This window comes from Sturnus vulgaris, chromosome 13 (assembly GCF_052056855.1).
Source record: "Sturnus vulgaris isolate bStuVul1 chromosome 13, bStuVul1.hap1, whole genome shotgun sequence".
Lineage (NCBI taxonomy): Eukaryota > Metazoa > Chordata > Aves > Passeriformes > Sturnidae > Sturnus > Sturnus vulgaris.
In genome coordinates, this window is record NC_142255.1 from 14,382,850 (window position 1) to 14,410,104 (window position 27,255).

General features: G+C 47.2%; 1 protein-coding gene across 4 annotated transcripts in view; it reads left to right on the top strand.

Moving 5' to 3' along the window:
* Positions 1–13,681: 13,681 nt before the first annotated feature.
* The window catches only part of SV2B (synaptic vesicle glycoprotein 2B), a 64,113-nt gene continuing 50,539 nt past the window's right edge, over positions 13,682–27,255 (top strand). Inside the window, exon 1 of one of the 4 annotated variants that reach the window (XM_014888809.2) lies at positions 13,682–13,814. The gene's annotated coding sequence lies outside the window, so the exon portion shown is untranslated. The other 3 variants (XM_088172634.1, XM_088172633.1, XM_088172632.1) reach the window with 3 other exon arrangements.

Genomic DNA, 27,255 nt, shown 5'->3' on the forward strand with positions numbered 1-27,255 from the left:
CCCTGGTACTGGGAGTAACAAGATGATAAAACACAGGCACAAGGAGCAAGTTTGTCTTCATAAATCTGAAAGGCACACATTGAAAAAATGCCAGATTTCTGGAAAATTAACACCCTCTTTCATCCTCTAATGAAAAAGGCCCTCTGTCTCATTAAAAAAAAAATCTTTTTAAACTCTTCTAAAATTTATTGAAAGTTATTTAAAGAAATTAAGCTATTTTAGAAAGAACTGCTGGCTTTCCTGATAGTGCCCTACTTATTTTTCTACACTGCGGCCTTTTTTAAGAGTAGTTGCTGGCATTTATAGTCACCTCTCTGTTCATGTCACTACAGTAAAGGCACGGCTCAGCTTTCTTTTCACAGATCCCAGCCATTTCAAGCATCAAAGGCACCTCACATACTGCTCCATCATCACTTGGTGTGTACAAACAGGCCTGAGCTGTGGAACTGTAGAAAGTTTACTGCAGCAATACTTTTATGGATTTCATTGTTCAGCCCAATTTGTATCATTTTTATATCACCTTAGTAAACACGCAGAGGGTTAAAAGCTTTGACAAGCCCAAAGCAACATCATCCCAGCTGGAAGGACAGGTGCCAGGTACTGCAATGGGCACTCAGGCAGGAGAGCAGACCATGCTCATGTGGAAGGTGGCCACATTTTTGAGGTTACCACGTCTGAGAGGCTCCAGATTTCATTTTGTTTTCTTTCTCATTAAAAAAAAAAAAAAAAAAAGAAAATCTTTATATCATGCTGCCTTAAAGATATCTGGTTTGGAGTGCACTAGCTCCTTGGGGACCTGCATTTCCTAGCAGTGGTTTCTGACGGTCTGTCTGGTGATGATGGTGAGTTTGGGGGCGAGGAAGGGACGGATGCAGACACTGACATCACCCCTTTGCAGAGAGCAGAAAGCGTGGCTTTGACCCAGAGCTTTGCAACACGCCTGGAGATTCTGGAGCCAAGACATGACACCACAGAGAAGAGAGAAAAACACACTCTGCAGTGAGGAGCATGTCTGGGAGTGAAGCCCACATCAGAGACCTCAGCCTGGAGTTATTTTTAAGCATACAGCAGTGGCCTCTGCCGGCTCCAGTCAGGACATCAGCTGTGCTTCCTTTTCCTGCTTCTCTCCCTGCTCTAATAGGGATGCCTCAGCAGTGACCAGGCTTTGCAGGGCACAGATCCCCATTTCCCAAGGGAAAAGCAAGACCCTGAGAAGAGTGAGTTTGCAGTAGCATTCATTGGGATCCCAAAATTGGACTGAGAAGGGTTCTTGCAAAGTTTGGTCCAAGTTTCTGAGTAGGACCTGTGATGTGCTGTCTTTTGGGGCTGCACAGCCAGAACTGTGGCTGTACAATTTTTCTGTGTCTGAGCCCAGCCTGAGCTCTCCACTGAGCCTCACCAGCCAGGCCAGGATCAGCACTGTGCCCAAGGCAGGGCTTAGGGTGCCAGCCCTGCTTCTTCCTTAGTGCTCCCCCAGCCCATCATTGAGAGGAGAGAGGCTCAAGTGGAGTGGAGGACAAGGGCTGTCCTCCTTCCACCACTGATGGATGCGACTTTCAGGAGCTGCCTTCCCCTGGCTGGTCACGCTTTGTCTCTGCCTGTGGGCAGAGTGACAGGCCTGCCTCCTTTCACAGGGCAATGGGATGTGCAGGCAGGTGCTTTCACACACACATCTTCTGTTTCAAGATCCATTTGTGCCCAGAATTATTACTCTGATTCACAGGTTCGTTGGATACTGAATTTCAGATGGCTTTAAAGGCTGCTGTCACTGACCTTCCTGGGCTCTTTCCATGGTCCTCACAGGGAGGAAACAGTGGAACACACACTGTGCAATGTTTTGAGGAGAGGTACTGGCAGGCAAATGCCAGCTGCATCACCCAGGTTGGGTGGAAACAGCACCCAGAGCTCCCAGTTCCCCTTTAGTGCCTTGGCTGCTGCTGCCACCATCCACAGCCACTGCTGTCACCCTCTCAGAAGCACAGACCAGGCACCTTCAGACAGCAGCTGCTCTTTCACTCAGGTTTCTGTTGCATTGATGTGTTTATGATGAACAGCCCAGAGCTGCTGCTAAACTCCAAATGCAAGAAGGGCTGTGGCAGACAGGCCATCACTGTGGAAGGCTCCTGCATCTGCTGCCCAGCTGCTGGCTCCCGCAGGCCAGCCTGGAGGATATTGGGGAACGGGGCTAAAGGCTTGTGGGAGAGCTGCTGCAAAGCTTCCCCCTGTATTAAGCAGCCTTTAATTTGGCCCTGGCTGGGAGGAAGTGACAAGGACAATGCAGAGATCAGACACTCAAAATTTTTGCGCTCAGTGTGAATATTTTACATGCTTGTCAAGCTGTGCAGTAAATGATGAAGGTCTGTAGCCAGCTGTAATTTAACACAGTGGGATCAATCCAATATGAAGAGTAACAGACTGTATCTTTCTTCCATATGGACATCTAAACAAATGTTTTATTGATTTAAACATTTCTCATCATTTATGGGAACAATTTTCACCATGGTCTATTAAAGCATCCCACTTTGCACTTTAAAGCTATAGATGTGTTCAAGGAACATACAAGCTTTTTCAAGTTAAAATTATTAAAAATTGCAGCAAAACAGTGGATGGCCCCACTCTGAGGGCATCTGCATAACTATTGTTCTTAACCAGTTGCTTCACACTGAAGTTGCTTTTGGCATTTGATAAGACAAAAAAATTGAAGCAGCTCCAGATCCAAACAAGTTGCACTAGAAGCAGAAGAGCCAGAGCAGATCAGTCGTGTGGGTCTGGGGGCTGCAAGCACTGGGGATCTGGGGACATCTGTCAATCTCTCTGATAGTTTTGTAGGACTCCAACACATGGAGCAAATGCTGCAAAATGGGAGATCCCTCTCCTCCTTCTAGAGCACTGATACATCAACACCATCCACTAGTCTCACTTAGGACACAGACAGACTTATCTACTGAGCTTAATTCCCTTTCTAGGGAATCTCAGTCTTTACATTTTGAAACTGAATGTTGGCTTTTTCACACAAAATGTGCTTTACCTTAGTGTAGTATGTTCTCCCTTTGCTGGTCTTTCTGACAGAATAAAGAAATGAAAACCCAAGTCTGCTTTCCCCTTGCAGCACCTTCTAAGCTGAGGCTAATTTTTTTAGCTCTTTAAGGGACTCCTTTAGCTGCTGACAAGTTCTGCTCTCCAAAATATTCAAAATTCTATCTCCAAATAAGATTGGCTTGAAAAATATCAGATTTTAAGCAGATACTGTTATTTATTGTCTTTGTAGGTTTGAACCTGTCCCATTCAAAAGCTTTTCTTCTTAACAGTGAGGGATAAAAGCTGCTATTAAAATCAAAAGCTGAGTTGCCTGCTTAATCCCATGACTCCAGCAGTTGGGGCTTTAAGAAAGGAAAGCAAACGCTGTGGTGCTTGTGATAAGATTGCAGGAGTTGGCAACAGCACTGGTGCTTAACCGTGGGTGTTGCTGGGAATACTGGCTGCCATTCGGCTTTGTGTCTCGGCAGGGGATGGAAAATCCAGCAAAGCTCCTTTAAAAAAAAAAAAAATTATGCCTCTGTCTGTTGTTGCAGAAACAAAAGCATAAATCACAAGTCCTTGGCACCAAGTGGGATTTTGTGCTGCACTGGGTCCTGGTGCTAAGTTACATTCCCTCAGATCATTTGGTCCCTTGTTCATCAGCCAGCAAGAAACATGAGGCTGTGAAGGGTGTCTACACGTAGGAGTGTGTGTCTGTGTGACTGTGTTTGTCTTTGGTCCCACACCCAACAAAGTCAGGTCCAAAACATGTCAGAGGAGCTTTTGAAATTGGTATTGTAGTTTAGATCATTCCTTTACAATAACACCAGTGTGAGGGAATGACAGCCTGCTGGTCCAACCAAGAGTTTAAACATGATGCTGTGTGGTGCTGAAAATTGGAGATAGGCAGGTGTGACCAGAGCTGGGACCCTCGGTGCTTTGGAGCTGTGCTGAACTACATCCAGACTCAACACAGATCACAGAATGGTAGAATGGCTTGGGTTGGAAGGGACCCCAAAGATCATCTTATTCCAACCCCCCACCATGGGCAGGGACATCTTTCACTAGATCAGGTTGCTCAAAGCTCCATCCAACCTTGAACACTCTCAGCAATGTTCAAAGAGTGTCTGTGGTGTCTAACTGGTCTCGGTGCCAATCTTAAAAAATTACATGATCTCAAAAAAACTACACTTGACGTTTCTCCTACTACAGCCTGCTTTCTCCAGGCAGGTTGAGGTCCCCTTGCCCATCCCTGGCAGCATCCATGTGACATTTCTGTGGGCAAGCATCCCCCCCGACAGGGACAGGCAGCTCAGCCCTGTCTGAGTGGTGACCAAGCTAAAGCTCTGACCCAGCCCCACTTTAACCCTGTTATTCACTATGCCCTTTTTGCCACTCTTGTGTTTGAATTGTGCTTTTGTCCCTTTTAACATATGACCACCAGCCAGAGAAGCTGAAATCTAAAAAGGCTCTGCAAAAACCAGCCTCAAACTGGAAGTCACAGGGGTCCCTGTGCTTGAACCAGCTCTGTGCAAGGTTTTGAAGAAGCCACATTTTGTAGTCAAATGCCACTGAAGACCTCAAAGCTGAGGAAAGAGCTGAGTGCACCTTTCCTCTGTGCATTAGGTCTGTTCTCCTCTCAGTGCCAGCACCAGCAGAGCAGCAGAGGCAGGGTGAGCAGTGGGCAGCAGCAATGGGCTGGAGAGAGCACCCCAAATCTGGATGAGCCTGATAATGCCCATTTTGCTGTTCCTTCAGCTCACAGCCCAGCAGTGCCAGGCATGTACATGGAGGAGAGGCATTGCTGGTGCAGGAGCACACCCAGCCACAGCAGGGAGCAGAACAGGAGCTTTGCCATGGCAGGAGAAAGGCAGACTCAGGGATGCCTGGGTGAGCAGAGAACAGACCCCTGCACCTGCATTTCTACTCCCCCAGGAAGAGGCTTTTTCAAATAAGAAAGACTTGCCTAGTGCCATTTGGGCAAAGTGAGGGATGAATCCCATGTGTTTGACATGTCTGCTTGTCCCTGTACCCTTCAGACACCAGCAGTAGCAAGTTTCAGGAGTTTTGGAGTTTAGGTAGCACAGACACAGCTTGTTGGGAGCTCATTCCAAAGTGACATCATTTAGCAACAATTCATAAGATATAGGTCCCAACTAGCAGCAAGAAGCTGTGCCTGCAGGCAAACAGATGCTGGTTCAAGGCTGTTATCAGGTAAAATGAGTGGGTGAAAAACGTTCTCTGAAGCTTGTCTGTTGCCATGAGAAGAAGCAAACAAAGCAGGGACAAGGCTGGACTGCAGACAAATGAGGCTGCTGACTGACTGGCACCTCATCCCTGCTAGACATGAGGATGAGATGCTTCCTTCTGGTGAGGGCTGGGGCTGTGTAGTATCAAAGAGTCTCAGCTCTCAGCAGGCAGCTGCTCCAGCAAGAGGAGCAGATCCAGGGACCCAGTGTTCCCGGGAAGTTAACTGGTGCTCAGATGCTTACAGAGGGAGTGAAAAGTGAAAAGGAGTTGACATTTGAGTCACATCTGTCTTGTCTCTTGCTGTACCCATGGAGCAGCAACAGGAACATTGGGCCCTGCCCATGGTGGACAGTGTCAGCCATCTCCTCTGTGTCCCTGCTCTGCTCTGCAGCACCATTGCCACCTCTCTGATCATTCATGCACTGAATTGCTTGAGGCTCAAAAGAAGAAATTGCAGTGCCCTGGCAATCCCACCACGCTCAGGGGGTACTCAGGCATCTCTTGGATACTCAGCTTAGGTTTCTGCATGTTGCTTAACAATTCCAGCTCTGTGTTTTCCACTGAACACGGATACTTGGCTGTTGTTCTACACTGGTGCTGCACAGCTGTGTTTAGAGAAGCCATCCATGTGAGCTTGGGCCAGGAGCAGTGAGCCATTGGATGCCCCAGAAGCTCAGGGCAGGACTGTCTCTAATGTTATTTCAGATTATGGGATATGAAAAACACAGTCTGGAAATCACATGAGAGCCAGTTTTCTCATGGGGCATCCAGTCATTCCTGCTTCCAGCTGGACAAGACAAAAGCATCTTTATTAGCATCAATCAAGCCTGTGTGCCTGTCCCTACTGAGAATACCAAACCCTGTGTGCCTCACCAATGGTGTTTGTGGTCACATGCTGACCTGCACACAGCCTGATGAGACCCTCTGACACTGTGATTTACATGTAGCTGCAGAGGACAGAAACACGAGTCATGCAGCTCCCAAACCGTGTGTTTTCTCCATGTACTCAAATAAGGAGCCATCACACACTTTGCAAAGACAAAAGCTTGAGGGTTTCCTTGTTGTCTTGCCCTGGGGGCTGTATGACAGGGGGCCATTATCTAATCCCTTCTAGGAAAATTCCTGTTAGGAGGCACACATGCATGTGCAACTGGCATTCAGCTGGATCCTGAGGAGAGGGAAAACATAAACTGGGAAAAGGTCAGTAAATCATGGGGCTTTGGAGATCAGCAAATGCAGAGTTGCATCTGTGACTTCCTGAAGGATCTGCGGACATGAATACAGATGTATCATCATTATGTTTATTTGTATGTAACATTGATATCATAGATCATGGATATTATACCAAAATCAAGCTGAAAGTAGGAAAGCAAATCTCCTTCTTATTCAAAGTAGTTCATCTGCTGGCCCACACTTGCAGATGATCACTGGCAGCTTTGTGAAGGCAAATGCCGCTCCTCAGGGGTGAGCCCGGGGGACTGTGACCCCTGCTTGCTTAGGACAGAACTACTGAAATACCTATGGAATAATGAACAACCACATGTGCCTATCTGCTGCCTCAGTGGTGGGATGCTTCCCGCACATCAGCCAGCTGCCGTCCCATCTATTTACACCGAGCGCTCTGTGGATTTTGTGACTTTATTTGCTCTTTGCATTCTTTTTAGCGTTCTGCTGCAGTTCTTAGGAGGCCGACAAATTTCCCGAGGCCTGTGTGGAGTTCTGGCTGCCCTGGCCATGGCAGGGGCTGGGCTGTCTGTCCGTCCGTCCGTCCGTTCTTTCATCTGTCCGTCTGTCCATCCGTCCGTCCATTCATGTGTCCGTCCATCCATCTGTCCGTCTGTCCGTTCGTCTGTCTGTCTGTTCATCTGTCCGCCTGTCCGCCTGTCCGTCTGTCCATTCATCTATCTATCCGTCCGTCTATCCGTCTGTTCGTCTGTTCATCTGTCCGTCTGTCCGCCTGTCCGTCCATACGTTCGTCCGTTCGTCTGTCCGTCCGTCCATCTGTCCATCCATCCGTCCGTTTGTCAGTCCGTCCGTTTGTCTATCCATCCGTTTGTCCATCCGTCTGTCCGTCCGTCTGTCCGTCCGTCTGTCCGTCCGTCCAGCTCCCTGCCGCCCCCTGCCGCAGGCGGCTCCGCACTGCAGCGCGGCCGCTCGCAGGCGCTCGCTCCTCTCTCTCCCTCTCTCTTTCTTTCTCTCTCTCTCTCTCCCTGCGCTTTCAGAGCGATGCTTCTCTCTGCTCTCCTCCGCCTTCCCTTCACTTCTGCTCAGGGAAATGTCCCCCTTCCTCTCCATTTTTACACCTGGTCCGATGACCAGCTCACATCGAGCCTCAGTGGTGGTAGATGATACCACAAAGTTACAACCCGGTGGTGCAAATATCTGAAATGTTTCTAGGATCATCAGCAATTCTTTCTTTTCCCACACGATTTCCAATTGCATTGTATGAAAACATCTCCCCACCCCTTCCCCCCTCCGGATGCATTGCTGGAAAGCAGCCTGGCTGTGGTGCCTTCTGTCCTGTGCACATCAAACTCAATAAAGTCCCTTCTGATCCAGCTTCCAGCAGCCTTGTGCACAGGATAAGCAAAGACATGAGTGAACAGCTAAGGTGACTTTGTTTGAAAATACCAAAGCTTCTTTTTTTCTCTGCCTTTTATTAAAGGAGGGAGAGGCCCCTCTGCTTCCCTCAAGGAAATTCCCCAGAAAGCACAGCTTCAAGAATAAAGGCTCTTCCAGACAAGTAAGAAAAAAGCTGAAACCTGAGCCTTTGCTTCTGAAATTACAGCTTCGCATCTAATTTCTCTGTAATGCAATATAGCACATTTTCTTATCCCTTAGATGCCCACATCTATCAGAGTGTTCCTAAAAATCACTCAGATGAAATGAGTATTGTACACCAGGCTTAGGCCATTTGCTATAGTTACAGAATAATCATGGAAATATGGAAAGGTTTTGCTAGTGGAGCATTTATGGCCAATTTAAATTGAAAAACAGGCATAGCTCTGCTATCTGGAAAAACACTGCTGATATCTGCTCTCTGTACAGGGGAGCAGGATGGAACCATCTGTAACTGGTAGCTGTATGACAGCAGGTACAGAAGAAGAGCAGATTTAAGATTAATATTTGTTTACTATTATATATAGACAATATATTTGTCTGTGTATATAAAAGAGAAGAAGTGCTAATGATGTAGGATTCACATCCTTATTTTACTTAGTTGTCTAACTCATAGGAAATCTAGATAAAAGATGGGACTGTTCTATGGATGTGCAAGGTTAATAAACCTAACAATTAATACCTAGACATGAAAGAAATCAGGTGATGTAAAAAAAGCCACAGAGTTCCATTGCAGCAGTTCCTTGCATGTATTATACACTATCCAGAAATGCAGTTTCTTGACAACTGGGCTGCCACACATAAAAACAATGTCTTTTCTACTTTCCATTTTCCGCTCAGAGAAATCCCACAAATAATGCTTATTCAATTCCCAGCAGCTTCTGCTCTCCTGACTCAGCCCTCTCTGAATAACAGCCAGGCATGTACATAACAAAGGACATTAAATATTAATGCTGAGGGGTTTGCTGCTGATTGTGCTATTAACATGTAGAGAACCATTCATCCTTTCCACATAAATAAACTCTGACTAACTCATTAGAGCTCTGCAAAGTCAGAGTTAACCTGACAATATATTCCTTCATTTCGAAGGATGAAAATAGAGGAAGAAAAGAGATGTGTGAGCTGCTCTTTAATGGTTCACTGTGCTTGTACTTGGGATTTTCAACCTAGAACAGAACTATTATAGAAAGAGGGAGGAAAGGGGGAAAAAGAAAAAAAAGTAATATGTAAGGTGAACCTGAAGGACATGGCTCTTAGGTAATTATTTAGCCCAGTGCTGTCAGCACAGGTCCTGCTGTGCTCATTAGCTTGGCTCTCACACCAACACCTGCCAAAGTCCCCACGTTTTTAAACTCAGGACTGTCTCAGAATGGTTTCTGCTGGATTAGAGACACTGAAGCACCCTCGTGTCTACATGGAACCACTTCCAGGCCATGATGCTGCTGATGGATGCCAGCTGACATCACATCCCCTGGTTTGTCACAGCACGCCGCAGTGGCACCTTTTAAGAGCAGTGGCTCTTTAGAAAACTGAAGCTTTTATGCCACAAATAGTTTCCAGCAAATTGTTTACCATGATGTTAATTTCCAATTTTTTCTAGTGTGGTACAGCCTCTCCAGCTCAGCTTTCCAGCTCAGGTAAGTTGATATTGCCACGGTGGCTGCACTTTTGCCCTGAAATCTCAGCATCAGTGATGTCAGTGGGTTTTAGATAGCTCAGGAGCCCCTTTGGCTTGAAGGACACAAATGTAGGTGGTGTTTTGCAGCCTCATGAGCCACCTCTCTGAGAAGGCAATGGGGCCAGCATTCAGAAGCACAGTTGATGCTGGGATTTCCTGGTCTTCCAGGAGCTGTGCAGCCCTTTGGGTTGCCATGTAATCAGGAGCTCCTGTCAAGCAGAAAGTAACAGGCTAATTTAAGGAAAAAATATGATTATGCTTTGTGGAAACAGAGCCTTAATCAGAAAAGCTCAGAATTTTTGAGGCAAATATGAAATGCACTGAGGTGTTTTCCCCCATTTCTCCTACGTTCAGTAATTCATCTCTCCTTTTATGCAGCACATTGGTAATGTGGGTGGCAAGGCTGGTGCTGCAGGAATTACCCAGCAAGGGGCTGCTGCTCCTGAGCAGCACTGAGCAGCAGGGCCCATCCAGTGGGTCTGTGTGTGAATATCCACACACCCCATCTGAACTGTGGGCGTGGAAACCTTCCACAGACCCAAGCCCTGACTTCTGCAGGATTTCACATTGCAGTGTATTCAGTGTAAAACCCTTTTTTCACCCTTTTCCCTAGACCAGGCAGCAGCCATGTCCCTTTCTGGCAGGAGGCAATGTGGCACGGCATGGCTCTGGCCCTTTGCCATGAGCTCTCTCTTCCTAATTTGTTTTTGGGTCTTGGCAACACAATCCCTTCACAGCAAACCCACAGCACAGAGGACTGATAGCTATTTTATTGATATCGAGATTGATTCCATATGCATTTTATCTATATTTGCCAGTGATCAGGCAGCAATACTAATAATTACTCAATGCCTGTATAGCTCTTTACACTGTATTTGTTATTTGCATTACTAATCCTGCTTATCAGGCATAATTGAAGGTGCAATCAAATATTGCCTGTGACTTTCCCTTCTATTAAGGCCAGATTCTGGCTTTTGTAAGCAAATTTCATTAGCAGAAGTGGCAGAGGGGAGGAGGTGAGGGCTGTTTCTGTCTGGACAGCTGTCACCAGTGGGGAGCAGCAGCCACCAGCCTGCTGTCACTGCACACCTTGGAGAGCTGGCACTGCCCAGCTCCTGCTGCCAGCCACTGTCCTGCAGCCCCCAGCCTCAAATGCTGACTCCTCTGACTCGTTTAACCCCTGATACACCCTAAAGCTGGTTTTTGCTGGCTCCTGTTAGGACAGGGACACCTGCAAGGACAGGTCAGCTGGAGCTCCTCATGCAGACTGTGCAGGAGGGCTCAGGGCAGGACAGAGGGACACTTGAGTGTGTGAGTGAGTGGTGTGTGTGCACCCCCAGACGTGTGTTAGTGTCTCTGTGTGGAGAGAGCCCTGAATACCACCCTAAAATCCCTGAGCTGGCCCTCTCCTGGTCACACAGCACCCCATGGTACCTAGTGCCTCTCACAGCAAGTGCCCAAGCATGTAAGCCATGGCTCTGGCAGAGCCATGAAATATGCATTGTTTGTGTATTTTTAGAGTCATGCTTTCCCTCTAATTACCCTCCTTTCACTCCAAAGCCTGTGAGCCATCCCAGAGGCTGCTCCTTCACCACCTGACTTCTTGTTTTGCTTTGTACACCTTCCCCACAGCATCTGAGCCCTGCTGAAGGAGGGTGCCCTGCTTTACCCAGCTCTGCACCTCACTGCAAGGGTCTCTAGTGTCTGGTTCATGCAAGGAGGCAAAAGATAAACTGCTAAGGTGGGATAAAAGAGGAAGATGGCTTGATTTTGACTGTGGGGCTCTGCTCCATTCACATGGATTGGCCATATCTCCTATCCCACCCTGCTTCACAGTAAATCTGTGAGCTTTCCACTGTGCTCAGTGAGTTTATGGGGTTAGATCAAGATTATGGGGCTAGATCAAGCTCTTTTTGCCTGTGTAGTCCAGTTGGTAAATAACACCTTCACGATCAGCCTTTACAGTCTCATATTTCCCTGGGATATAAGAGCTTATATAATTTTATCCATCTCCATGTCACATACTTTTTCATTGCAGCTCTGCTTTGTTTTCCATTTGCTCCTTGCAGCTCTGAGACAGTCGGATTGCTGCAGATTTCATTAATGTGCTCTTTTGAACAGAAAGATGTTAGGCCTCCTCATCCTGCTGCCTTGGATGTCAGGCAGCCCATGAGATTCCCTGCTGGCACCATATGGCACCACGGAAAATGGCTCTGTCTGGCTGAGGTACCTGGATACGGGCAGCAGTGATTAACAGAGAGAGCACAGGAGGGTGCAGAGGTAATTAGAAACTCTGATAATCACAGTGCATTGGCAAAGAACACCTCCCAGATTTATTGCCTCCCTCTCTGTTCATTCTGCAGTGAGGTTTTAATGCAAGTTTACCTGAATTAGATCTCTGCTGCATGGGAAACAGTAAGAAGGTGAAGGGACTTTTCTGGGAATGGAGACAAGCACAGCAGGGAGGGACACTGGGGTGCTCATTTGGCCAGCATGCCATGTCTCTGCTCTCTTCCAATCCCTCCTGCAGGTGGAAGGTGACATGAGGCAGAGCAGCCTCCCAACAGCTGCTGGGATGGAGCTGGGACTGCCCCAAGCCCTTTCCAGGAGAACACAGCATGAAGGATGCTGTGCTTCCTGAGCATGACCCACACATGGATCTGACACCTGCAAACAGAGCTCCTGTGATTAGAGGAATCTGAACTATTCATGAGCTGGAGGACTGAGAGAAGCGGTGACAGGCAAGCAAGCAGTGCTCAGTGGCATGGTGACAGTCTGGCTCTTTTTAGCTTTGCCAAGGCCTTGATACTTGGCCTGTAACATGCAGGAGTTCTGGTAATAATTTGACTTCTGAAGTGCTCCCACATCAAAGTGATTGGTGCACTGTACCAAACACAAAATGCAATTAAGCTAATGTATTGTGCAAGAGAGAATAAAGCTGAACCTCAGATTCGAGTTCCAATTTTTATGAGTGGGTGTTAAAAAAAAAATCCAAATTAATCACCTACTGTGTTTTCCGTATGGCAGTGATGCCACCAGTGCAGTCACAGGAACTGTACCAGCAAGCTATCAGATAAACAGAGAATTTACAGGCCCAATTTGGAATGCTGTCAATTAGTACAAGCACACCTGAGCTGGAGATTCAGATCAGGTGAGCTGAGGGGGTGCAGTAACAAACAGGCCAGGAAAGGTGTAGTATGTATCTGGGGGAACCCTGGAAACAGCCAAAGGAGTGACAATCTCTAGTGCTTATACAGCCTGGAGGGGCCAGTCGTGCCAGTGCTGGCTCACAGCTGGGGAAACTGAGGCACAGAGTAGGAAAGTGGCTTTCCAGCTGTCACCTGCTGACAGAGGCAGGGTGAGTGGCTGGGGTTTCACTTCCACTTCTTTGCTCAAGTACAAGGAATTCATGCTGCCCTGTAAATCTGCCCCTGTTTCATTTCTGAAAAGGCTGTGGATCCATGCTGCTCTTTAGTTTTAGGTTAGCAGAAGCAACAATGAAAATCTGTCAGTGAAAATATTGCTCTCATTATCTGGACTAATTTGGGCACATCTACATGGAGAGAAGTTGCCAGGTGTGGACATACCCCCCCATGTGCACTGGGAAGGCTTTCTTAGGAGCTGCATGTTTTATTCCTCAGTAAGACACCTCCTCATGTTACTGCTTATCTCTTTTAATAACATAGAATGATGGGGATGGATTTCCAGGGCAGACTGTGTTCCATGCTGCTGTGTCCACATGGTCTTTTTCCAGCACCAAATTGCATGGACAGTAGGATATTTCCTGCTACTCTTCTGGCAGTGAACTCACAAATTATAAACATCAGGGAATTTTAAACAAAACAGGCTTTTCCCAGGATTTTGTCTGAAACATGCCCCTTCCTGAGCCATCGAAAGGAGAGGGGTCTCAAATGTAGCAATCGTCTAATATATGAAGTGGAGAGATGAAGGATGCCCAGTCATGCTGGGATTCCCCTCTGCTTCCAGCTAGAAACATTCCTGTATGTCAGCAATTACAAAAAAAAAAAAAAAAAAGGAAAAAAAAAAAAGAAAAAAAAAACCCTCATGTAATGAAGAACTCTGCTAGAGAGCTGCAACACTTAGACTCTGGGTTGGCTTTTATTACCGTGATGAAATTACACAAGCATTGCCTCTCTCTCCCTGCCTGCTGTGCAGCTTCTCGCTCTCTCCGCTGCTCCTCGCTGCCTCCGCACGCTCCGCAGCCGGGCTGGGGACAGCAGGGAAGCAGGTAGGACACGCTGGGTTCCCTCCCAGCGCTGGGGTTCCTGGGCTGGGATCCCCGGGGCTGCATCATTGGCATGCGGCTGCCGGCAGGACTGCATCAGTGCTAGCGGAGATGCGAGCGCAGAGCCGCGCTGTGCCGCACCGCCCGCACCGCCCGCACCTCCCGCACCTCCCCGGGGCTGCCAAGGTAAGAGCCAGGCTCTCCCTGTGCCCCACGGAACACGGGGGACAGCTGCCAGCCCGCGGGGGACTCGGTGCGGGGGACCGAAAAGAAACTAAAACAAAAGGTGCCGCTGAAAAAAAGAGGATGCGCAAGGGCGCAGAGCCGGTGGTGAGTTGGGATGGATCGGTCGGGATGGATCGGGAGCTGTAGGGGCTGGGTCAGTGCAGTGGGATTGAAGGGGTCAGGGCATTGTGAGCAATCGAAAGCAGCCCCGTTGTGCTGCCTTCGCTCTCTGCTGGGAGCCCAGCAGCTGCTGCGCTCTGGAGTTGTAACTTGGGCTGGAGCAGTTCGGAGCAGAGTGCTCCTGGTGCGTGTTCCGTCCGGGGTGGGCTGGCAGGGAGAAGGAGAAGGTGTTTGCTCGGGGACAGGGCTGTCGTGTCCGCAGGGAGCTGTGCTGGACTGTGGCGGTGCTGGCAGCCAGGGCTGTGCCTGTGCGCACCAACCCGGGCTGTCCGGCACCCACTGCCACTGCCCTGCCCTCGCCATCCCCTCCACGAGAGCTCCACTGCAGCTAAAGATAAACACAGCTCGTCTCCCTTCTTAGGAAGGGTTAAAAGAAAGCAGTGATGTGGGAGCTGGCAGGGCTGGCTCTCTGGATGGTGGCTGTGGTGGGGTGCAGGTGCTGCGGTGACAAGTTCCCTTGCTGTGTGCATGCCCACACCACATACTGTGCTGGGCACACATCTCTGCAGGGATTGTTTTTCTTTTGGAGGACAAGTGTTGTTCAAGGGAAAATTTTATTACATGTATCAAGCTGCAGCAATATGATCCATGACACCAAGATCCCATTAAAAACAATGGGTAAAAAGTGGCCCTGAAAGGATATTACTTGTCAGGGATGACCTCATGTTGAGAAAAAAAGGAAAAGTGTAACAGCTTGATGGTGATAATGTTCAGGGGAGGAGCATGCAGTGCTCCGTGTGTGCTGAGGGGGATCCCTGACTGTGTTCTGGTCGGACACTTGTAAGCACCCACTAGAGCTTATGGGGGACTCTTGCCATGAGGAATCAGAGTAGAAGCTTCTGGTAGGCTGCAAGACGGTCATGTGTCTGACATGGCATGAAAATTGCTGTTTCATGTCTCCTCAGTGTCCCTGCTGGTGTCACTTGGGGGAAGGGAGAGGAAAAGGGTTAATTCTCTGGTTTACTTAGCCAGATACTGAACATACAACGGTGCCACACTGCTCATCCCAGGCACTGAGCCCAACGTCTGCTGCTCATTTGGGAATAAACCTTAGTGCCTCTGCTCTAAATGGCACGGGGCCCTAACACTTCAGGCAGTGGGATGTCCATGGTCAGACTCCTACAGGACCACCTGGAGGAAGGAGTGGGAGCAGAGGCAGCATCCACGACTTCTTCTGATTCTTCATCACAATAGAGAAGCCCTTTTGCATCAGAAAGGGGAGGGGAACATCTCCCTTCACTGTAAGAGAGCTACCACAGGCAGCAGCACCTACACTGGAGCCCTGGTCTCAAGAATACCAAGAGGTCCTAATTAACTCCTGTTGCTTCTCCTCCTCATGGCCCTGCTGTGAAAAGCATGCCCACCACTGTTAGATGAACTCAGCTGGAGATGAGATCTGCAAGGACATCTTAGGTTTTCCTAACACAACTTTGCAGTTGTGTAATGTGGATTCTGGAGAAGCCTTTAGGAGCATCAAAGCCAGACCCAGAAAGCAACTGACAGGAGACAGCCTTCCACTTCAGCCTGCCAGACTCTGAGAGGTCTGCCCCATGAAGCAGCTTTTTGCACCTATTTATGTTCTGGAACATCTTTAAATAAAAGTCTCTAGCACCTGACAACTTCTGATTGAAGGAGCTGAGCTGGAGGTGGAAGCTCACTCAGGTTGTGGAGGCAGCCCCTAACCTGCAAGCATAGAGCTGGATGCTTCCCTAAAGTCATCCTTGCACCTGCAGATGATTTCTGCCAATCTGGCTGTGTGCCTGCAGGCAGGGTGTGGGCCTCAGCTTCTGGCAGCACGGTCAAAGTGTGAAAAATTCCATGAGGAGAGGAAGAGCACATGGGCTGGTACTTGGTACAGGAGGTGCAAGAGTCTGGTTTAGAGTATGAGAGATGAAAAAGGCAGGTGATGCTGTCCCACGTGTACAGCACACTGTTGGGCAAAACCTGGTGAGACTGGTCTGGTTTTGAGGCTCATCCTGCAGCTGCCACAAATCCTTTCCTTGCCTGAGCCAAATGACAGCCCTGGGTCCTGCCACCTCCCCTCAGAGCTATTGTGGGTGGCATCTTCTTGGCCACCGAGTCTCAGGGCTGATAACAGTCCTGCTGGGGAAGCCAAGCTTTGAAAATCCTCTTCCTGTATCATCAAGCTGGCAAATTGATTTTCCAGATCATGAGCTGAACCTCTGAAATTGTTCTCTTCTGAAGAGATTATGGAATTACTCCTGTGCTAATGAATGCTTTAATGTTACGGTGACTAAAGTCCCATAAGGACTTTAACTGCCAAAAAAAAGAAAAAAAGAGACGTTGCAGGAAAGGGGAGCCTGTGGTGACTGTGTTAGACCTCATTCCACTATCTGGAGAAGAGGAGAGGAAGAAAACGAGAGGTGAGGAGACAAGCTCAGGAAAATAAGGAGAGAGAAAATGAGGAGAGAGGTGAGGCTTGCTGTGGTCTCCTAGGAAGCTGCTGAATCCAGCAGGAATCCCTCCTGCAGCTCTCCAGTTTATCCCTCCATCTCTGAATACTAGCAGGAAAGGTAGCATGTTAACTATTCCCTTTCCACCATCTCTGGCTGTACCCTCTGGCAGCAGGGATAGCCCAGCTGCTGGTGACCCAGGACCCAGGGTGGCAGCAGAGCCCGGGTCCTGGGGCAGGCTGCTGTAATAATGGGATTATCCAAGTGTAGCACTTCCCTCTGCCCTCCTGATGCATTGCTGTCAGGCTCTGATGGCACCATGACACTGGTTTCCAAATATACAGTAAGAAAGTATATTCCCTGACACCCCCACAAAAGGAGTTTGCCATTTATTAGGGAGAGAATGTGCTTCTGGGGATGAGTCTGCATTGATCCTGTTGGTGTTCACAGAACACAGTCTCACCTCTGCTTTGCAAGGCCTGGTTTTATTGCACTGCAGCTCCATGGGTTAGAACCAGGCTGTCCCAGATTTGAGCAAGAGCAGGGTTAACCCCTAAGATGGGATAGGAAAGCAGTACAGAGAAAACGCCTCCATGCCACAGGAGCTGCAATGCAAGGGGAAGGCTGCATTATATTTAGGTTAAGGGCTCTGCACAGAATGGGTAATCCTCTTTTCATGAATTATCCAGGGGATTAGACAGCTTTAAACTCCCCCAGGCCTCCCCGGCTGCAGCCAGGCAGGTTGGGAGCCAGGGGGGCAATGGCTGGAGGGAGGGAAAAGCCAGCAGGTTGCTGATGACTCATTTGGCTGCTGCCAGCCTTGCCAAGCACTCCAAGAGGTCACCAGGGGCCCAGACGCAGTGACACAGGAGTGACGTGCAAGGCGAAAGGGAACATCCCAACTGGGAAGGAACATGGAGTTTTATAAATAATTGCAGAGATGAGGAGTGTGGCAGCAGGTAGGAGGAGGGACAAGAGACCCAAGGCAGCAGTTTTCCAAAGTGTAATATCCTTGCTAGACTTTTCCAAGCTGTTTCTCTAAGCAGAAACAGGGATGCTTTTGGAACTGCAGCTGATCCATGCGAGGAGATGCTCCAACCCCACCTGCTTGTGCTGGCTCTGCAAATGCGATTCTGGGGATGCAAGTCAGGTTCATCTATTTGGAGCACGAATGGATCACTGTCAGTACTCCATTAAAATGTTGAAGGGAGGCCAACAGCACAGCTCAGGGACAGTGAGGGGGTGGGGAAGAACGGGATGCAAGCAGGGAGGCAGGCTAGATTGCACCAAAACCGGAATATTTTCACTCCATTATGGAGCAAGTGCCTATAGCAGATTTCTGTTCTTTACCTAATGCACAGATGCTAGAAAGAAAGGAGTCCTGTCACTAATCTCACCATTCATGCTACAGAAGAGATATTCTTGACCCTCTAGATGTGGGTCTTGGGACAAAGCTTTGGTGGGGAGATGATTGAGAAAGGCTCAGCTGTGCATGCTGAGCTGTGGCTGACACCCAGCTCTGCAAGGATGACGAGGGGGCTCTTCTTCCTTGTGCCAAAGACAGTGGAAAAAGCCAGCAGGGAGGACCAGCTTATGAAACAGGAACAGACTCCTTGTGTCCTAGCTGATTTTCTGTCCATAGGTTTGTGGTGGGGCCACTCTCTTCCTCCCCTAATCTCTGGAAGCTGGGATCTAGCTCTAAGCCAGTATGGTTTGCCCTCCTTCACTCAGTTTTCCAGGCTGTAACTGAAAATCACTGCAGGGCTTTGATTTCTCCAATTCTCTTCACATTTTACTGCTGCCTAGACCTGTAGCCACCTTGCCCTGGAGTTACATCCCCCTGGACTTGTGGACCCTCACAGTACAGCTCTTATCCCCCAGACTCAGCCTGGCCACCTTTGTCTGATTGTCTGTGGAAAAATCAGGTTTATTCATAGAGAAGTTGAGTGCATCAAGACACTTTATTTCCCCTGCATTTAAATCAATTTATTCTACTCTCTGCTGCTTATCCTACATAAGCTAAATCAGGATTTTGACCCTGTGTTTTCCCCCAGAACTGGGACAAATTGAAAGCCTTGTTCTGCTGTTCAGCATTCCCTCTTTTACTCGTATCATCGAGAGGATGCTGTTTAAATAATGTCAGGGGAGTCTGAGTTGAAGAGGGAATAAAAGAACAGTCTCTCAACTCACAGCTAGGATGGGGAATTCTGTGGCTGGCCCTGCAGCTCCTGCTTTGCCCAGATACACAGGCAGAGTCTGTGTCAACCATGGCTTGATTCGTCTACGAAGGCAGAGCTAGAAATCACCAGAGAAAGCCTGAGTGGAAGAGGGAAAGCAAAGGAGAGAATGACCATGGAAAGTCTTTGCCTTTAATGTGAGCTAATGCCTTTCCTCCCTGCCTTGAACATCCTCAATTTCCTGTTTAACTTAAAGTCAACACATCTGTCATGTTAGCATCTCCCGCTGCCTGGTTTCCCCAAGCCACCCCCTCCCATCTGCTCTCCCTCCTGCCTCCAGCCTCCCTGCACTCCCATTGCTCCGTGGCTGGGGGTGTGTGCGTGTGATGGTGTTTTCTGCTGGCTGATGGACTTTTCCACAGCTCCTGCTTCAGTACCTGGATGTGGTTGCAGCGGGATGATCGGCTTGGCTTGCAGAGCATTTACTTCTAATCTCCGGCTTGTGACATCCTAGCAGACAGGGCCAACCCTTTCAGGAGCAGCTCCACGGGCTAGAAAGAAGGGAGATGGCTGGTGAACGGCTGTGATGAGAGATTTCCTAGTTCTGGTAAGCAATGATGCATTTCTCTTTGGTCCCTTTCTGGGCAATCAGACCAGATACAAAAGAAATAAGGCTTAACGGGGTAGAAAAAAAAAGAGACAGGAAAAAAACCAGTGAAGCTCATTTTGTAGTGAAGCTTTTCCAGGGGTCAGTGCAATCTAATTATTGTTAAGTGAGAGGCTGGGAATCAAGCAGATCAATGTGTGTGCCTGGGCAGTCGGACCAGCTCTCACTCACAGGCACATCAATTGCCCACCCTTTATCTGTTCTCCTTTGTGATTTCCAGCTTGGTCTGATATTTCCCATGTAGTCCTATGTGAGCTCCTACCTGAATGCTGCTTTTTCTGCCCTGTGCTTGTTACTGCAGGAGTTGTGGGAAGTCATTCATAAATCCCTGCCCCTGAGTTGATGCATAAAGCCTTTCAACTTTTCTAGGTGATAAACTATCTCCATCCTGAAGTCTAACTGCATTTTTCACTGAAACCAGTCCCCTAAGTTCTGCCAGTAGCTGATATAGAGAGAGGTGCAGAAAAAGATGTTTGGAAGGAAGAGGGTCTCACTGGACACTCTGTTGGGACCATGAGCTGTTCTGGACATGGGATTACTCCAAATGAGAGGTTTGCAAGTCAGTGTCTCACAGGATTCTCAAAATAGGTGTCCTGCATCTCAGTCGAGTGACAGCAGAGCTCTTATACCAGGGATGAATTTAGAGACCTTGTTTAAAGAGGATCAGGGAATAATAAACGTAAGAGCAGCCGTTGCAATCTGTCTGTATTGAATCTGCAAAAGTCTGTATATAACAAAAAAAATGAAGGAGAAATGTAGTGGGGGAGCTTTTGCAATTTTTCTAACAGGTTCAAAGATATGACCTTCTTGACAGATCTGTGTTTCACCCAAAAATTGGTGAAGCATTTGGTTTGGGGACGCTAAAACATTTTTTTCCCTAGATTTATTTAAGACAAGCAGAATTAAAACTTGTTCTGGAGAACATTTCAGAGATGACTTGTTTATAAAAATACTTCTCTCATGATGTATTCATGCAGAAACCTCCACTTGCTAAAAACTCACACATTTCCTACTCTTTGATGTTAGATACTGTGACACAGAGTACGGCACTTTGGGGTTTGTGATTATTTTAGAGAAAACTAGATGTTTCAAGCACCAGTTATGCTAAAGGTAAGGAAAAGGATCCTCCTCTCTTCAGCAGCAGGTTTTGACTTGGAGTTTTGTTTCAAGTGTGTTTCAGGGGGACAATCTTTTTACCAAATCTGTCTGGTAAACAGGGGGTGGAGAGAACACGGGGAACTGGAAGGGGCTTTGTGTGACTAAATCCCAGCACAGGGCAAGAAGGAGAGAGTGCAAGTGCAGAAATTGCCTAATTTCTTGTCTTTGGAGAGTTGATAATGTGAGGAAATCATCTTAGAAAGGACAGCTTTTGTGTCCTTTCACCAAAACACCACGGTTTGTTTCAAAAGGTTGAAAATCCTTCATTCTGCGTTTCCTGGGATATTGCTTTTGAGCACCAGAAAATGTCTATAAATTATTTTTCTTGTTAAATTATCTTCTAAAACCTGCAGTAATGTTGATGCCAGGGTATCTCTGCTGTCAGTTTGATGCTGTGTGCATTTGTCCCACATCCAGTCTGAGATGCTGGCCAATGGTGACTGTGCTTTCCTGTCCCTCTGCAGTGCTGCCTGGCACAGTTAATTTCCTCTATTTAATTAATGGCTCTGTAATATTTATAAGAGAAAAACCTCATACTCATCTGTGATCACTTTGGTGCTTCTGCCAAGATGAAATTCTGGGGCCAAATGAATATTACAATATGCGGGATATAGAGATGTTTATTATGTCCTGTATTTCCTGAGCCATCCTGATTTGATAATGGGGAAGTGAAGGACTGATCCTAAAGTCTTTGTCTCTGGATAGAAACAGAATTGCATGTGCTACAGAATAAATGAATGTTATGGCTTTAATTGAATTTTAGTCTTTTGTTATGGACATTTGACTTATAAAGGATGGATTTCCCTTGTGAAAAAAAAAAAATCCATTTCTTGAGGGCAGGGAGTCATATGGGACCTTAAATGAAGAATACTCCAGATCGTTCCTGTGATGGCACTTGACATCAGTCATCATCTCTTCAAGACAAGGCAATCAAGAAGATGGAAGATGAAACATTTCCTTGCCAGGGAGACTTCCATATTATTTGATTGAAATTGGAATCCTGTCACCTCATGCTTGTCTCTTCAGATTTTTCTTACCACATCTGCTGAATTACCACCAGCTATTTGTGTTTGAAATGAGGGTTTCCTCCCGCACACCCCATCTGCTCAGGCTGTTTGTTCTTCCCGTGCAGTCACGACTTAGTGATCAGGGTTATGGCAGGGGAAACTCGCTGCTGTTGGGGGGAGAAGGAAGATGGGATTGACTGAGGTGGCCTGCCAGATTTCCTGGGCTGTGCTGAATTTGAAAGAGGAGCTGGGTTAAAACAGAAGGAAGAACCTCTTATGAAAGAGATTTTAGTCAGAGAAAGGGAGATGGGAAGCTCAGGCAACTTTGAGGACAATTCTCTTTTTCTAGTACTGTCCCAGGGAATCTTTACAAATAGATGTCAGGCAGTTTCCAATACCTAAGGTGACATAGCTCACCTGGGCATGGTCTTGACTGCCCTAATGCCAGGGAGGGAGAAAGAATTAGTTTTTCTTCCTCGGAGGTGGTTGAAAAGTGAGAGCAATCTAAGTATTCTAATCTCCCTCATTAAAGTTAGAGAGGCTACAGGTTTTCAGAGATGTTTTCTTCATGTATCAAACCTGGAGATTTGACTATAGATAGAGAGGGCTGAGACTGAGATCTACAAAGTAATGATGTGGAGGAAACAGTTCATAGGGCTGCTGACTTACCTTCTCAAATCCAAGACTCGGGCAACATCAGAACTGGCTAAGAGAAGCCAGGTGCAGCTCCAAGATGCCTCTTGGCATGAGGGCTGTGTCAGGTCTGATGCTGGGCAGGCTCCTCCAGGAGATGCTGCAGGATGTGAGGGCTCAGTTGTCACTGATGCAGTGTTTCCAGTCAAACTCAGCGTTCTGCTGTGCTTCACTGCAGCTCTTGTAGAAGATGAGTTTGCAGGAAGCTGGAATTCAGCAGCTCCCGACTGGGTGATGGATGGGTTTGTTCAAGCCCTGGTTCCCAGCACAGCAGCTGCTTCCTTGGCATCCCACCCTGCAAGAAAGAGGCATGGTGTCCTCTGAGCAGCACTGCAACGTGGAGACTTTCCCTGGAGCTAATCCCTCTGGGGCGTTCTGCAAAATGTGAGAGGGTGAACAGATCCCTGCAGGATATTTTTGAGCCTGGGGAAAGTGCTCTGGGAGCCAATCTGCCTGTGCATGTGATATGCTTCACAGCCCTCCTGCTCTGCAGTGCTGAACTGAAGGCAGGTCCTCTGCCAGGACACGAGTGGTGTCTTGGGGATTGCTCCCACCATGTCCCTCCTGGCAGCAGGAAAAACCTGTCTCCTCCAAGGGACACTGCCTTTGTGGCAGGTGGCCAGGCTGCTACAGATTAACTGCTGTAATTATTGAAGCTCACAGGTTCCTGGCCTCCTGAACTTATATCCAAACCCTTCTCAGGCTTGCAGGACTCTCCTGGTGTCTCCTCTATGCCTTGACACTCGGAGGAGATCCCCGTAGAGGAGGTGGAGGTGACTTCTTTGAGGAAGCTCATTTACATTGCAATCCATCAAGTAGTGATAGTTCTCCATCAAGGCCAGCTGCACCTTGTTCTGCAGCTCCTGAGTCACACTCCCTGGGGGAGTAGCAAACCTGGGGAATCAGGTTAGAGCAGATTAGATTTGATGCCTCCAAGGGGATGATTGAGAGTTTGGAGAACAAGAATGGAAGTATGCAAAATTCTTCTCCAGCTCTACTTGGCACAGAGGGTGTGTTGCACTGGACACTCCTACTGATGGATAAAAGTTCTTTTAGATTTACAAACTGTCCTGGGTGGGTGGATCCTGATATTATTCTCAGCGCTGTAAATCCAGTAAAATAAGTAAAATTTCTCTGGACTTATACCAGAATAAGAGATAGATGGGCCACTATGAGAGACATGGCACCTCATAATGCAATAAAACAAAAAATTATAGTTCTGTTCTGTGTACAAAGTCCAAGGCTCTCTCTGACCTGATAGATGTAGGAGAAGAGGAAGTGATTTGTGGCTTGGGGTCACAAGAGGTATGGGCTTTTTACAAAATGGCAACTAGATCTCAAATGCTTTCAGTGCACTGCAAAGAAGGAAATCTGACCCAAATTCCTCTCATCTGCTTCCACTGAAAGTGAGAATGGGAGACAGTGGGATCAGCCATTTCTTGAGGGGTTCATTTGTCCTTCTATACCCTTAAACCAATGCATTTACAGCCCAGTGCATTTCAGATGTTTTATCAGGACTGTTTCATTGTGGTGATATAGTGTGCATTAATTATAAGCATGTGTAAATGAGGTGTTAAATGATTTATATGCAGCCCCAGATTGAGAAATCCCAGTGGTTTCTTCTCCTGATGTGTAGCTGCTGTTGGAAAAGTCAGACTTCCTGGCACTGAGGGGAAGATGAGGAGTGTTCACTTGCAATTCAGACCTAGAATTGCTGGGCTTGGTGCAGGCTGAGCCTCCCTGAGCCAAGGCAGGCTGTGACCAGCATGAAAGGAGCACGGAGCCCATCTCCAGTGGGGCTAGCACATGCATGACAAATCCTGCTCTCACCACTGCCAGTCACTGGCCCTTGGGGGGGCTGTGGTGATGCTCTGACATTGGGACACCCTTGGGAAGATGGGGAATGCCTTTTGCACTCTTGGAGCCAGAGGATGGAATTAAGAGTAAAGTAATTTTAATTAATCTTGTACTTATTATTTAACACTAATTGCTTTTGGTGCTTTTTTTTCATTTTCTTTCAGGTAAGGGTGTTTAGGTTTGGTTATTAGCATCTATTTTATAGTTTTAGCAAGAGAGGATCCTTTGTTCTTAGGAGCTAAGACACTGAAAGCATCAGAGATGCTGCCTGTGCTGTGGCCATGTGTGGATTAGTGCCTGGGGGTGCTGGGCAGCACAGACACCTCCAGCCCAGGGTGCCCAGCAGCAGGGGAGGGACAAACCAGAGCCTTGCTGGGCACTGGGTACTGGGGATGTTGCAGAGATCAGGGGCTCTGGTAGGAGACATTCATAGACCATTTCTGACCAGAAAGCATTTGGTGTTTTGGCATGATTTTGGGAAGTCATGACTAAAGTGGGTCACTTTGGGGTCTCTCCTCAAGGTTTTATTTCTAAACTGCCCTCTTTAAGTATGGTGGCTCCCAACAGTCTGTGCTGAACGCTGCAGAGCCAACCCATGGCAGATGATGTCCTTTCAACTCCTGTAATCCCTCTGACACACACAGGACAGGCACTAAGGGAATGAGGAAAGATTAGGAATAGCTTAATTTTGCCCCCCTCCCACCCTGCAAGTTCTGCAAAGCCTTGTCTGCAGCCTAAGCTTACACCCTGCCTGCTTTAAAAACAGAAAGAAATGGGAGACAGCTCAAGTCCTGCTGACTCACAATTACAGGGTGCTGAGCACAGCAATTTCCCAGCCATCAGTAGGAAAGGTAGTAAGATTTACACCTGGAAAGCGACAGGGAATTTGGAAGGGAGGAATGAAAAATAAGGTGCTTCAAAGCCATGCTGTTTGGAAGCTGTCACACCTACAGCAGAAGGCTGAAACAGGGCTCCCATTTGGCTTTCTCCAGAGCAAATTTGTAAAGGAGGCAAGTTCTCAGGATGGAGAGAGGCTTGGTGAGGATGAGAGCCCTCATCCCCCTTTCCCACTCTGTGCCAGGCAGCTGCTGCTGGTTCCTGCTGTTCCAGGCCATGCAGCTGATTAAATATTGAAAGGGTTTTGTTGCTGTTGCTTGAAAAGCTTCTGTCTGGAGGGAAATGAAGTTATGTGAGGACAAGTTTGTGCTGGTGAAATTAGTCTGTGTTTGAATACATCTGGCCATACCATACAAACAGACCCAGAATAGGTTTGTGGGTTTCAACGAAAAGGAACCATCAGGACGTGGTTTTGGGTTCCTCATTTTCAGAGGCAAGGTGTGGGAGTGCTCAGGGAGGTGGGGATTGCAGATGGGGGTCAGGCTGAGTTTTCAGAGACCTTGTGGCATTCAGAGGCTGTTGCAGGTGCTCAAAGGCTGGCTGTGATGGGAGCCAACACCTGAGGTCTGTGTGTTCATACAACAGCTCCAGGCTCAGCTCCCACACACCCCCAAAACCCTGGGAGAGACAGTGATGGATGGAGGTGCAGGCAGACAGAGGAGAGGGGGAAAGGATTTGTGATGAGTTATAGGATAAAGGCAGAGGCAGGAGGAGAGCTGGGATTAGAGGACCAAAAGTGTGAGAGATTGAGAGGGTTCATCTGTGGGCTGTGACTGTAGAGAGTGTCACAGCAGCACACCTTGGCCTGAGACATTTAGTCACTTTATGCTGTCACAAAAGACACGTTTGAGCATGAAAAGAAATCTCCCTTCATTGTCTGAGTGTCCAAAATAAGCATGCAAATCTGTCCTGTGATCAAAGGAAAACTTTGGGAAAATGTCTCTGATCTCGTTAGTGTAAGTATAAACAGAGAAAAGATATCAACTTGATTAAAATGCTGCTGTAATCTGCAGGGATGTAGGATAATCTGTCCTGAAAGCACCAGGCCACCCAGCAGGCAGGGAGGCCATCCAGCCTGGAGGCACAGGACAGGATGGGTAAAGAGCTGCTGGTCCCTCTGGGCCATGTAGACATTCAGACAGAGGAAGGAGAGACAGGATTTCAATCCTTCCTGCAAGGGGAATTTAGTCCTTGCATTGGACTGCATTTATTTTAATACATAACCATCACTGAGATTTTGTTTCTGGTTTTTTTTATCCATAAATTAAGTAAAATTTTATCATAATTTTATGAAATATTTCTAGAGTTTGATGGTTGCAGCCTATCGGAGAGAAGTCTGTAGAAATGCCTGTGAGTAAACATGCAAGCAAAGCTTTGCTTCCTCACAGCCTGAGTGAACTGACCAACATTTGCTACACAAAACAAGGCATTGAGCAGCTATTTTTTTCCCCAATGGTAAGGAAAAAAGGGATCATATTTATTTTGCTTGCTCAGATCGAGGTGATATGTCTGCAGCAAAATCTGTGTTTTCATTATTCCTTCATAATTCTTTCAATTCTTTTCTAATTGAAACTTGATTTCAAAAATGACGAGTCTGTTCAGTTTATGGGAGTCATTAAGCAGTTCATAAGTGGTTTTTTTAGTGTTTCATGACAGTTGTTGATTGCATTTGATTGGAAGAATGTAGTCACAGCAGGGCTGATGGATGGATGCTCATCTGAGCAAATCTGAATTAATCTATAGCCCTAAGGTTTTAGTCCATAACATAATTGAAATCAAGTTAAAAATCAAGACTGCTATTAAAATGGGATGTGTGTTCATGGTGAAAATAATTTGCTATCATTTTGGCATCTTTTTCATTCTTTCAGAGCATCTAGTGTAGCTCTTCAATTTCAAATTTTTTTTTTCATAATTATAAGAAAAGTTTTTGCACTGTGAAATATTCCATCTGGAAGATTTCCAAAAGAAAATGTTTCTTTTGACATTTAAAAATCAAATTCTGAAATGGTTTTTAATTCCTCCTAGGTTTAGATAAGCCGTTTGATTAAAAAACTATCCAGAATTTCCATCTCCCTACAGTGTACTGAAAAATGCAAGACCTCACTGTAATTATTTAATTAACTATTGTTGAGAGGTTTTTCCCTCATATGTGCTCTGAAATAATGCCAT